Source organism: Anopheles stephensi, chromosome 3 (genome assembly GCF_013141755.1).
Source record: "Anopheles stephensi strain Indian chromosome 3, UCI_ANSTEP_V1.0, whole genome shotgun sequence".
Taxonomy (NCBI): domain Eukaryota; kingdom Metazoa; phylum Arthropoda; class Insecta; order Diptera; family Culicidae; genus Anopheles; species Anopheles stephensi.
Genome location: NC_050203.1, coordinates 55,841,426 through 55,854,288, shown reverse-complemented (window position 1 = coordinate 55,854,288; position 12,863 = coordinate 55,841,426).

Genomic DNA, 12,863 nt, shown 5'->3' with positions numbered 1-12,863 from the left:
TGCAAGCCAAAAACTTCTTGAGGTTCTAGAGCCATATAAGATGCAAATGAAGCAATATAAACTTATTGAATTTAAACCTTAGGCTTAGAAAGTAGGTTAAGTTATCCAACAAAAGGACCGATATTGCTCTTGTTGCATCAAAATTAAACAATCGGGATGCGTGCATAGTTCAGAGCAATGCAATATTAGAGACTTTTCCTTGGGTTGGTTAGTAAAGTTCTGTCTCATGTTGGAATAGTTGAAATATTCTTTGCCTAATGTCCGCATGTGATGAGAACCCTTGTCTAGTCGCTTAGCCCGCTATAAAAAGAAAATTCTTAGTTGGTTAGGTTCGTCCTGTTTTTTTTCGTAATGAACGGCCTGGCCGATTTGCTTAGTAAATTATGCATATCTGGCATAAAATGTTGAAAAATGTGTAAACTCTTGTCTTTTGCCAAATTTTTACTTGTGTGAGCTAATACTGATAATAAAACTGATGAACAACCTCACTCACTCGGAGCGTAAGTAGGTGGGAAGGGAGACAGCGGAACCGACCTTCACACTGCAGGACCCCGGGATTAAATTCCATTCGAACCGTCCCCCTAGAGTGAAGACTGACTATCTAACAACGTGGTATCAGTTAGTCTAGTAAGCCAGAAATGGAAGACATGTCCGAAGAGGTCGTTAGGCCAAAAAGGGAGTTATAGTAGCTCACTTCTCTCGTTCATTTACATCCACGTTCCTCGCAACACATCATTACTATCAACGATTTGCAACTAATTTAGATCGAAATAGAACACCCCATCCAACTGCATTGATGCTTGCAATAAAATATGAACATACCTCCTATACTGCCCTCTACAATCTTACTTGCGAATAAATTAACCGTTCTATTACGCTTTTTCCCATTCAGTTGTACACCATCAAAGCACGTACATCAAAAGGACGAGGACCTGTACGTATATTAATGTTTCACGTTTCACACACCTTCTCACTTCAATCACTCAATCATGCGATCGATTGATGAACGGTTGAAGAGGCTCAGCCAACGTACGCGGAACCTACACACACATACATACGCTCGCGCCTCAAGGACAGGTGAGTAAGGCCAATTATTGTCGTCCCGAAAGCGCACTTCAAACGTCAAACGCGTACATCGGTGCATTGCGTCCTTGTGTATGCAACCTCCCGCCAGATCGTTCCATCCTTGGAGACGCACCCGAACGCAACGAGGCAGGGCAGGGCCGAGACACTTTGTACAGTAATATAATAAAATTGTCGTCTATTAAGCAGCGCAGCTAGCCCATTGAACGAAGTTTGCTCTCGGTAGACGAGCTGCAGCAAAGGAGCGTCGTATCGTTCCATACTGCCAGTTTGCTAGCGCAACGATCGCAAAGTGTTTACCATAATTACATTTACAAGCGATGAACTCCAATAAAAGGAGATTGCAAGTGTCGTTTCCATGATGGCGCGTATATGTGACCGCGCTCGGGTGGGACCGTTCAGCTGGTGTTGTAATAGAACATTCGAGTGGTACAGCTACCAACTTTTATGACATTTTAATAAAGACTGCAATTAAGTAATGCTCTAGTAAAGCAAATAATAGGACCATATCTGAGGGCAATTAAATTAGCGGCAAGGAATTAAAAAAGATAAAGCAACAACCATTGCCTTTTAATGCGTGGATTAGGCTTGCTCATCATCACAAAAAGACAGTTCCAATAAAAATTAAACTTAATGATACATTTTCTTCATTGATTTAGTAATTGCTAAGCGTGTTCAAATCGGATTGAAATTTTCACCTAAAAACCATTGATCGCTTGTGACTTATGACAGTCGAAATGTTTAAACTTCAATGTCGTTCTGGTTCAATTAATTTTTCTAAGCATTTCGGAAAAGTATTTGTATTAAATGTTCTACATAACCTAAAACACGAACTACCTTTGCTTTTGGCTAATGAGCCATAGACATGAGCATAGTAGCAATAGATCGAGTGCAGAATTCTAAATTCTCAGCAAAGGTAAACGTCTGAAGTGACCATGCATCTCTTTAAGAGATATCGATTAAAATATATTTCAATCAAATCACACAGGCGTACAGTAGTGAGCCAGCCGAGAAGAGAATTATTATTACTTTTTGTAAAATAGCAATGTCTAGTGACCACAAGACTTGTGCCACATATTCTGTTAACCACTCGGAGCCGCACAATAGTCTCAGCCACTGCAACTTAACAAAGCACGTCATAGCACGAATTGGTTCAATATCATCAACGGATGAATATAAAGATGTGATCTTTAAGGATGAAATGATGTTCAATCAACACCTTTTTCAAGATATACCCGTAGAACCTGACGCAGATTTGAGTTAAAAAGTTTACTGTTTACAGATTGAAAGTTTGAAGAGCTTTTTCATTCCATGGAAATCTTCTTTTGACATGAATCTCGATGAGACTGAAATCAGAGGGCATTTAAATGTAAGCAATAGGCTAACTCAACCATGACGAGTCTAGTAAGGTCCCAGACTTTGGTAGAAAAGGTCAAATCCCATTCGAACCGTTCCCTCGTAGTGAGGGCAGACTTTTCAACTACGTGGTATCATTATGTCTAACAATCCAGAAATGGCAGGTATGACGGATAAGAGGTCGTGAGTAGGAATAGATTGTTTTAACATTCCAAACTGGAAATAGCAGTAATGGTAAGTAAATTTAGAAAATATTATCAAAAACATGATGGTGCTATGGTTATTTTGCTCAGTGTACTCTCGGTGCAATGAAGGAAGCTCTGGAAAATATAACAAGTGTAAAAATTAATCCCAAAAAAACCAATGCTTTTATGCTATTAAATAACTTCATCATAGCATCAGCATTATTCAATCAATTTTATGCTACAATATTTGCTTAAAAAACTGGAACGCAAATTATATTGAGATTATTTTGACGGTGGATCTTGAGCTTATGAATTCTATGACTTAAAAAACTCCTAGTAAATTTTCTTGATAACCTTCAATACAGGCTATTTTAATATTTTATTCGCTAAATCCTTAACATACCATTTTCTAAACCTATCGCTATCAAAAATCGACATAATCTTACTAGCTTGTACAGCTCACGTAATACAAAGCCCATAGCTCAATCATCAAAGCGCCTAAGACAACAAACTACGGACGAAGGAGTGTTGAACGCAAACAGGCACACATTCTTGGGCATTAAATTGACGTGCATCTTCAAACATCAGCGGCAACGTGCGCCACTTCAGAAGGCGTCACACAACACAAAAGACTACTACTTCAGCTTAACGACAACAGCATTACACCATTATTGTCTCGTTGAAACGCTCCTTGAAGCAGGACCAAAAAAACCTGACGTCCAGAGAGAGAGAGAGAGAGAGAGAGAGAGAGAGAGAGAGAGAGGTCCCGTGAAGAGCGTCGTGTTCCTGCTAACCGCATACACCATCATTTGAATCTGTTTGTGCACGTACAGAAGTAGACACTCTTGGTGTTTCCCTTGCAGAATGCCCACACGTGCCACCGTTCTCTATCATCAGTAGCTTCTCTAGCATATTCCCAACTCGCAAAAAAGGAAGAAGAAAAACGTTATCAGTATGCGGGTGACAACGATTCGCAGCATCTCATCGCAAGCGCTCGTCCATTGATTTCATCGACGACGCCCCGTACAAGCGTGATCGAGAGCGCTTTCCACTCGACGCAGCTGCTCATCTCAATCGTTCATAATTAACACGTTTCTTCGATACACAATATCTGCTACGTTTATTTCTTTCTCTATCCTCAGCAGAATTCACAAGCGCCTGCCGTTTGATGTCTACTGCTGACCTTAGGAACGAAAGGAAGCAAGAATTGTTAAATTATAAAACGAACATCAAGAACGAATATCGATAATATCAAGCCACTGGGGCTATCGGGTTCGATAGCGCCAACATTAACAAGAAGTTCGATGATAATCCGATAGAAATCAATTTCTTCCAGCTGCTCACCAGAATCCAAAAGAGAAGATGCTTTTTAAGCCTCCAATCGTCCCCAGCTGCAATTCTCACCGACACGTCCCGAATGATAGAATTGACCGCCGGCTATCACCTTCTTTACTGCTGCGCTCCCATCGCAGACGAAGCAATCGCAACAGCGTAGAATGCCGTGGGCGAACGGAAGACTTTGGAAGTTTTTGCTCCCCATTCTCAGAACAAGCGATTTGAATGCGTCCCCCAGCTTCGGTAATAATTGTGCGGGAAATTCCTAGAACCGATTTTGATCAAACCCACATTCACCCGATGATGGTGAGTTTTGTGAGGTGAGAAACGAAAGCCAATTACTCAAAATAACGCAAACGGACGAGAAAGATCATTATCAAGATCATCAACATCTTCGTCTTCAAACAATGAACCCTTCCACAAATGGTGCCAATGAAGGGGATGCTCTCCAAGATAGCCGAGGTTTTTATGAGGCTGTAATTATCGCGTTGCTGCGGGAAAGCTGTCTGCAAGCGAACTTCTCCGCACCCCATTAACAACCAATTTCAGGGCGTAACGATTATTAACTCCTTGTTATGAACAATTAATTGAAGCGTGGTCGTTCTTCGCTGCTCATTTGCGTTAAGATAACAGCGGTGGAAGCATTCAAACTCACTTCAAAAGTAAATAAAAACTTCGCCAAAACCCAATGTTCGTTTTTGTCCTTCACAGACGAATCACATCACACAGAATTGGCTGTTGGGTAGCGGCAATGCGAAAAATCAATCCCAAATCTTATTGTCATTCTCCTCCACCTGACGGACGAGTATGGCTTGTTGTGGCAACAAACTGTACCTTTTGGCCCGGGGCGCAATGGCAATGACTCATCCCGGAAAAGGGTCACAACACACGATGCAACATTCAATCGTCACCGGTGTGTGGCCGGTCGCTATGCAGTGCAGTTTTTTTATAAAGATTTAGAGCTGCCTCTATGACAGGCGAATGATGAATAGGCTTCCGACAGAGATGACATTGTGAAAAGGCTTCACCCGGGCACGTGGGCACGTGTGCGGTCCGTGCTTCAGAAGAATGGAGATTGCTCATGTTTTCGTACTGTGCGTGTATCCAGTTCCTTTTTTTGATCAGAATAAATGTGTGGACTGGACGATATCCTCACAACACTGGGCGCAAAACAAATAAAAAAAAAACGCGCCTTGTTTAAACCTAGTCAACCTGTCCTGTCAACGGGGCCGACCACAATCCACCCGATATTGCCGATGACGTTGACGGGGTATGAAGGATAATAACTCTAAGTCATCACCGTTCAAGGGCCGTCCGCCAAGCGGGCTGTCACGCGAGAATCAATAACCAATGCTTGCAGGTCACATCCGGACCCGCGCGGATGTTTTGATGGTGACGAATGGAACGCGCCGACAAAGAGACAGTATCCAGCAAAACGAAATCCAAAAACCCCCGATCCGTCCTACGAATGCAGCTGAAAATAAAGCAAAACTCGAATGTCTGATTCGATGGAAAGCAAATGAGGTGCGCACCTCAGCCCTGTTGACGTATTTTCCCATTTTAAGAGTTCGATCCGACAACACCGACACGGACACGAAACGAAAAACAAAACCCAATCGACCTCGGACGACGGACATCGACGAGATGATCGTTACGGCTCGGACGACAATCAACGCTACCTGTGACGGGCAATAAAATTCACCAGAAAAGGTCAAACCCGGCAGCAGAAAAAATTTGTGCTCGTCGTTGGCAACAACACGGCCAATACCTTCGAGGCGGATATTTTGCGTTTTGCCATCAATTATTGTGATCCCTGACAACCGGGGTTGTCATAATTGTCACATCGGTCGGAATGATTTTACTGGCCGGGAAACAACATAAATAAGCTGGCTTTTCCCGCGTGGAGCGAAATAAAACTTTGCCTAGCTAATCCTGCCATAAACGGATTAGGGTAATGGTTACCTGGAAGATCGTGTAGGCGAGAGTACGATCGCAGCCAATGTTACCTGGGGCTCTCCTCTCCAAGCGCAATAGAAGAAGACCTTGGCAACTTGGTAGTTAGCTGTTTTGAGAACTGCTAATCCTCCCAGCCGCTCATATCTCAACGCCATAAAGCAATATTGAAATCCTTGAGTCGATTTCATAACTTTACCTGTCCTCTCTCCCTTTCGACCGCTTGAGGTACCTTTAAACACATATGAAAGACGCTTCCCTAATAAAGAAAAATAGCTGTCAAAAATCATTATTCCATGTAAATCAATCACACATGATCAAACTCATTATCCACCAGCACACTTCAAACACTGCGTACCTGTAAATGCTATAGATTCATCTCATCAAAAAACACTATTTGTGGCGCTTTCAACACAAGCTTTTGCCCCGAAAGTACCCCTTCATGATGACACTCAACAACAAACAATCCCACCCATCATCACAACAATACATAGCATAAGAATCCTCCCGTCGTCGAGTTGCGTATTGCTTGTGCGACAAACTTTGCCCAGTGATGAGTTCTAAGAATGGGGCCACCCTCTGGACGGAGTTTGTCGCACAATCAGGTGCATGCTTCAAGTGGGGATTAATTTATCGTTAATTATGGCACACACACACACTTATCGACCCTTCACCATGCTCGCACACCTCGATGGCTGTGGGAAATGCCGACATTAAAGTACAACTACTGTGATATGTCCATAACTCAGATCACAGCAGAAGTTCCTTCAATGTAGACGCCCATTGTTTGTCTGTTTTTGCACGGATTTAATTCACATTCACTGGTTACAGCTAAGGCCACGTGTTGAGTTTGGACCGGCAGCAATATCAGGTAACTACCGCTGTGATATGGTACGGATTTACCAACATATCACACCGGGAGTTCCTTCGATCGCCACCCGTCAGCGTACTTCCTTGGGTGTACACGTTCCTAGAACAAACCTCTGCTGGTGCTGCTGTTCGCTGCTCCTATCTGCAGTGATGGTCTAGCTTTATGATGTCTAGCACAGTACTCATAAGGTAGAACACCAAAGTAGCTAGCTGCAGTACCGCAAGGCAAACAATGAATCACTTGAACTGCACTTTCACACACACGCATTGGACTGGTTAGGAGATTGGGTCGTTCGTTTAGGACGCGAGTGTTCGGTCTAGTCACTAAGGTGAAACCGAATGAATGCGACAGCGACTAGTCCGACAATCGCCCCAAATTAGGACCGCTTGTTACGATGGGAAGAAGATCACAGGCACTGCACTGCCAACTGCACTGTTCGCTGGTACGATCACAACTGATGAACTGTCGATCGTCTCCTAGGTGTTAAATACCATCTTCACTCGACTCTTACCTGTATGTACTCTCTGTCCCGTTCTTTTCCTTCCATTTGCTCACACGACCCTTACGTAGGAGCTACCTAGAAATAAGCAGCATATCGATCAGGTAGCGAATGAGAAGACACCTTCCGTTCGGGTTCTGCGAGTTTAACGATCATGCTAATAGGTACACAATTTGTCGCTAGACGTAGCACGCTTTCCACAAGCTGACGCCCCATTAAGATTCTTTACCTTTGCAGAGCAGAGCACTCAACCACAGCACAGTGTAGGTAGATGCTTCTAACCGGGCAAGTTTTAGCAAGTTCAACTAGCTGTATTTGTTTGGTGCTTAAGGTCTACCTCTTTGAATACAGTATGGAAATTTCCTAAACTCTAATTTAACGGTTTTCAACGGTTTTTCTGGCAAGGTCAAGCCACCGGAAAAAAATCTGACGGTTATTATTATTATGGAAGAGATTCATATTACCCCCGTGCTTCAGCAAGTACATCAATTTATCTGTATAAGACTTTCAAGCAATGAGGATTCTTTCACGTATTACCAGGACCAAGATTAAAGTATAATTAATTCTCAAAATGCTCAAAAAATTGAATTTAAGAAGCAAATGTCTTCACACAAGATCATTTAATCAGATAATTTCTTAGAGAGCCTCCACAGGCAATTCAATGTATCTCTTATGATGTATGAATACGATCTTCTTGGAGTCAACTTATGATTTTGGATGGTTATTGAATACTATAAACCTTACGATTACGAAGTCGTAGAACACTAGCTTCCAATAAACCATGGCAAAAAGTGAACTTTTTTCTTAAGCGTGATAGCACAACTCTTGTAAATGGGAGAAGAATGTGATCAACTTTCACCTTAGCGAGCACCTTACCCCATTAGAACAACACGAGGATTGCGGTTGAGCTAACTTGCTGCATAACCCCCTATCATGTAAACGATTTGAACTGCAATGTAAATGTAACTCGAACGCTTTTAATTATACCCTCTTACACTGATGCCATCAGCACGCCATTCGACGAGATTTAAATTCATTACAAAAATACCTTCGGTTAGTCGAAATCAGCATCTATCGTTTGTCGTGCACCAGCGTTGTAATCCATTTACAATAACGCTGCTAAAACTACAAGCAAAGTAAGTTCTCTTGGCAGTATGAACGGGTTTGCATATTTATTCACTTAGTCCGTGATTAAAACGATCCAGGAAGCATGTACTTAAAAGAACGCAAAAACTGCACAGGCTTAAGAAAAATTCACCAACCTCGGGACTTATGAGATGGCACAAGCTGTTGATTGGACGGACGGCGGCATAGCGTGCCCGACGGTCGTTAGGTGGTGACATTATCGCACGCTTCTGGCAAAAGGTCGGAACACCCCAGTATCTTGCACCATGTGAATGTATTTTGTGATATTTTAATTTAATTTTTGCATGCGCTGCTTTATTACATGCCCAACCAGAGTCACGGAGTAATTTTATGGGAATGAAAACATTTCAAGTAATTTTATGGGCCTGTCGAGATTTTATCGCAATGAAAAATGGGTATTTTTTTGCATTGGGCTGATTCAAGCTAGGTTGCATAAAAATTCGTTGCAACCATTAGGAGAGCTTTACATTTAAATTTTCTTTTACATTTATTCTTTGTCAGTTAGTCAGCTATCGTGAGCCTACACAGCAAAGTTTTAAACGCATCATATTTATTTATTACTTTTTTATTTTTTTAAATGCTCAGAAAATGGATCACACACTAAGCTTAAATGCGCATTTTCATCAATGGTTTTTCTGCACCGAAAAATGTTATTCTAAAGTCTCTTACAAATACAAATCTTACAAATGCCCCAGGTCTCAATATCCTAATAGGTGCCGAAATGCTGATCTTCTCCAGGATCGACGGAGCGCATTTATGTAAACATATGACCTATACCGTCATTTTCCTATGTTCGAGTGGTTCTAGTATAAATAAAAGGCATCTAGAGACATAGGACCATGGAAGACGATAAAGCATAAAACGTGTGACCTAGCGATGAATTGATTCTATCCTGTTAATAAAATGCTGTTGTGAAAAAGACAATGCTTACGAATGCTATGATCAGTATAAGTATTTGACACGAGATGGATGTTTATGATGTTTGGAAACATGTATCATGAAGCCTTGAATACAGACTGATTTTGAGATAAGCTGCTTGTAGTGTATTGTAAGTGTGAATCGCAAAGGACGCCAAGATCACGAAGAAGGGGGCAGAGGAAGCCGTTATTTTGTAATCACATTCAACAGGAGCTTTAAGTTGCTTTTGTTACTTTGCAACCACGAGTTGAATTGAGTCAAACAGTTTTGGGGTCTTTTGCAATCCGCAAAGTCAGATCTTCAAGTCGTTCAAGCTTATATTTACTACGAGCACGATTAATAACTAGTTCGTTTTGGTTAATGTACAAAACTTATGATCAAAGTCATGTCACTTTTATTCGATTTTGTGATTTTTTTTTTTAAATTTTAAATATCAGCTTATTGAAGTCCTTATCTTGTCCATAGCTTCATACATTATTTTTATAAATTGATAGTGAGTAAACCTATTGAAATCCTCAAAAATAAATTCCCAATTTGTTACAAAATATACAAACCGGTTGCAACAGTTACGCCTTCACCATATCGAACACCTTCAAACATCCTGCGCTGAAAAGTGGCTGGCGTACGAACGATCCGAATTCAATTTTAACTACATCTGGCCAGGAAACGAACAGAAACGGTGCCGAAATAACCACTTTCAGACAACTGACTGGGACTGGCAATTTCAGCATCGAGAAAGAGCCTCAACCATTACACTACCGAAACGGTTGGTCAGTTGCAACATCAATTTCAATTTACAAAATCATGCAACGCTCCCACACATTCGATTCGATGTAACAATTTGATACAAAAAGGGATGAGTTTTTGTAAAAAAAAGAAAGAGAGTGAGCAAAGTTTCTTTTTGCAATAAATGCAGCATACGATCAAGGTACCGTAAAGCACTAGAAGGAAAAGATGCAACCAGACCGAGATAACCCCCGGCTAAGCATGTTTTTATTGAAAACGATTTATAACGCTTTAACAACTTTTACGAACAAAGTTTGCTGTCTGTATGCTGCATCCTTCCATGCAAAGCCACATCAATACCACCACCCATCGGTTCCATTTGAACCGAAACGGTCCGACACGATTGTAAGTAACCAAAAAAAAGAAATCAAAGTAAATTCAAGAGCAAATCCGATCAGCGTTGAGATGTTTTAGAAGGAATGAACTCTTAAATCAAGAAGTTTTCTAAGCGCTTGAACCTTGGCGAAAGTTCAATTTTCTCCAAATATTGAAAATCAACAGTTCTTTCTTCGCAATTTACTACCCTTAATTCTGGTTACATATGTGGACATCCGTGAAGAAGTTCTGACAAAAGAATAATGAAAATAACTCTCCAATAAGAAACTTAAATGGTACAATATTCGCCGTTAAGCCTCCGCTTAGCTTCATAATGCCACCATCAACCTCCCCAATGGTTTTATGCTTCTTAACGCATCAAGGCGCCGGCTCTGTCACCAGTAATGCCTGCAGAAGATGTGAAGCCTTGCTGCTGCTGCTGCTGCTGCTGCTGCTAAAGTCATAACTATTTGATCCGGTTAGGATAGGTCAAGCCGATAAAACGGCCACTGCTTACCGCGGCGTAAGCTCTCGATAGAGCAAGGGATCAACGTAACAAAGGCAAAAACTTTTCCTATCCGCTTTCAATGCTTCCGAACGAAACGGAACAACCCGATCAAGAGCAGGGGGTGTGTTGGCTACACTACCAGCAGCGTGTGCAGAAAGGTGCTAATAAAATTTACCATCCCTTTTCAAGAGCCCTTACTAACCCGTCCCGGAACGTCAAGCAGCGACTAACAGGGAAAACAAATCGCTTTCTTCAGCCCCTCCCATAGCACCACACCCCACAACCAATCAAAACCCATCGGACGGTGGTAAGCTGTGACGTTACTTTAATCATGCATACGGACAAAAAAGCTCCGTTCCTTGCCGGCACGAGATACGGTTACTTGCTGACAGGAGCTGCGGCGGTACACGGACGCTACCCCAACTGTTGACTACTGTTTCATTAACACTGCTGACGGTGTTTTGATTTATGAAACTTTATTTATACCTTCCAGTAGCATCCAGGGCGTTCCGGTCGAAATTAGCTTAGATGAAGATGAATACAACCAACCCACCGAGCAGAGGCTACAGCAGCCGTACTATTGGTGAAACCGGGCTGACCGGGGTTTTTTGCAGCAAGACGTGCCAAATTTTATGGACCATGCAGTACATTTTACGATTTTAACATTACACCACCGGGTTGCTGGCTGTTGCGCCGGGCCCAGTCTGGCGCAGGCAAAGATCACTCAATTTTGCGATGATTTAAGCAACTAATCCGGACAACAAATTTCAGGCACGCACAAACGCGCATACACACGCAACACGCTAAGGAAACCTCGAGACCGGGTGCTGGAGGAGGACATTTATCATGCAAGAAAGTGCAGCCGGTGGCGCTTTTTAACGGGAAATCTGGGTTAATTGGATGGAACGAGTGTCGTAAATCAACGATTAAAATCGGGCAAACGGGTGGGATAATTTATTTACCGACGGTTAGGTTTGTCTTTCTATTAAATAATCTTTGAACGCACCGTCAAAGGATGATGTAGTGTCTGACATTTAACTTAACAAAATCTTGCTTCTGAAAAGAACATGTAAATTTTATTCTTATAAGAATAAACTCATCTTTTATTTCCATGTGCTCCACAACACGAAGCGCATATATGCAATCCGCAAAACAATTTTTAATAATCTATATAGTCATGTTTGAAATTTTCGTTGCCCAGTGTCGTTTTAACTGTATTTTTAACTGTAACTAAACATGGTACAGTTGACCATACGGCGTCAAGCCGTCATAATCGAAAATAAATACATAAATAAACATGGTACAGTGTTCTAATTGCAAATGATGTTTTGATTTACTAATACTCGAGAAATTAAATCCAAGCTTCATCTTCTTCCTTGGCACTACAACCTCGAGAGATCTAAGCAAGGTATTCAGCCCTGCGTACGACTCGGCGATCTGGATGGGATTTGAGCCGTAGTCCTGCCGTGTAAATACCAACGCCATTATCGCCCCTGCCACCGGTACAGCCCAATTTAAAACCTTGTTGCCTAACTTTGGGCGCTCTCCTCTTCAACGTAAACCAGCGGTTCGCGCCTCTCTTTCGTCACATTCAACGAAACTCGTTGCCGAAAATAGTCTACCCTTTCCGTTTAATGTTTTGACATAAATTAAATAAAACAGCCTAAAATGGATGTATGGTTTATAATTATTTTAAAATCTTTTATTTTGAGGTTTAAAATCGATGTTTCAGTCCTCAGACCACGGGCCACGAGCTCAAAAAATTATTCAAATTATAATGTTCTAATGAGTGTTTGTTTGAAGAAGAACCCGACAGCATAACAAACCAAATTCTTTTAATTGAAAGATGATTTTTACAGTTTGAAATCAACTCAATAGCCAGCTGGCCACTAGAGCTGAGCTGAAAAA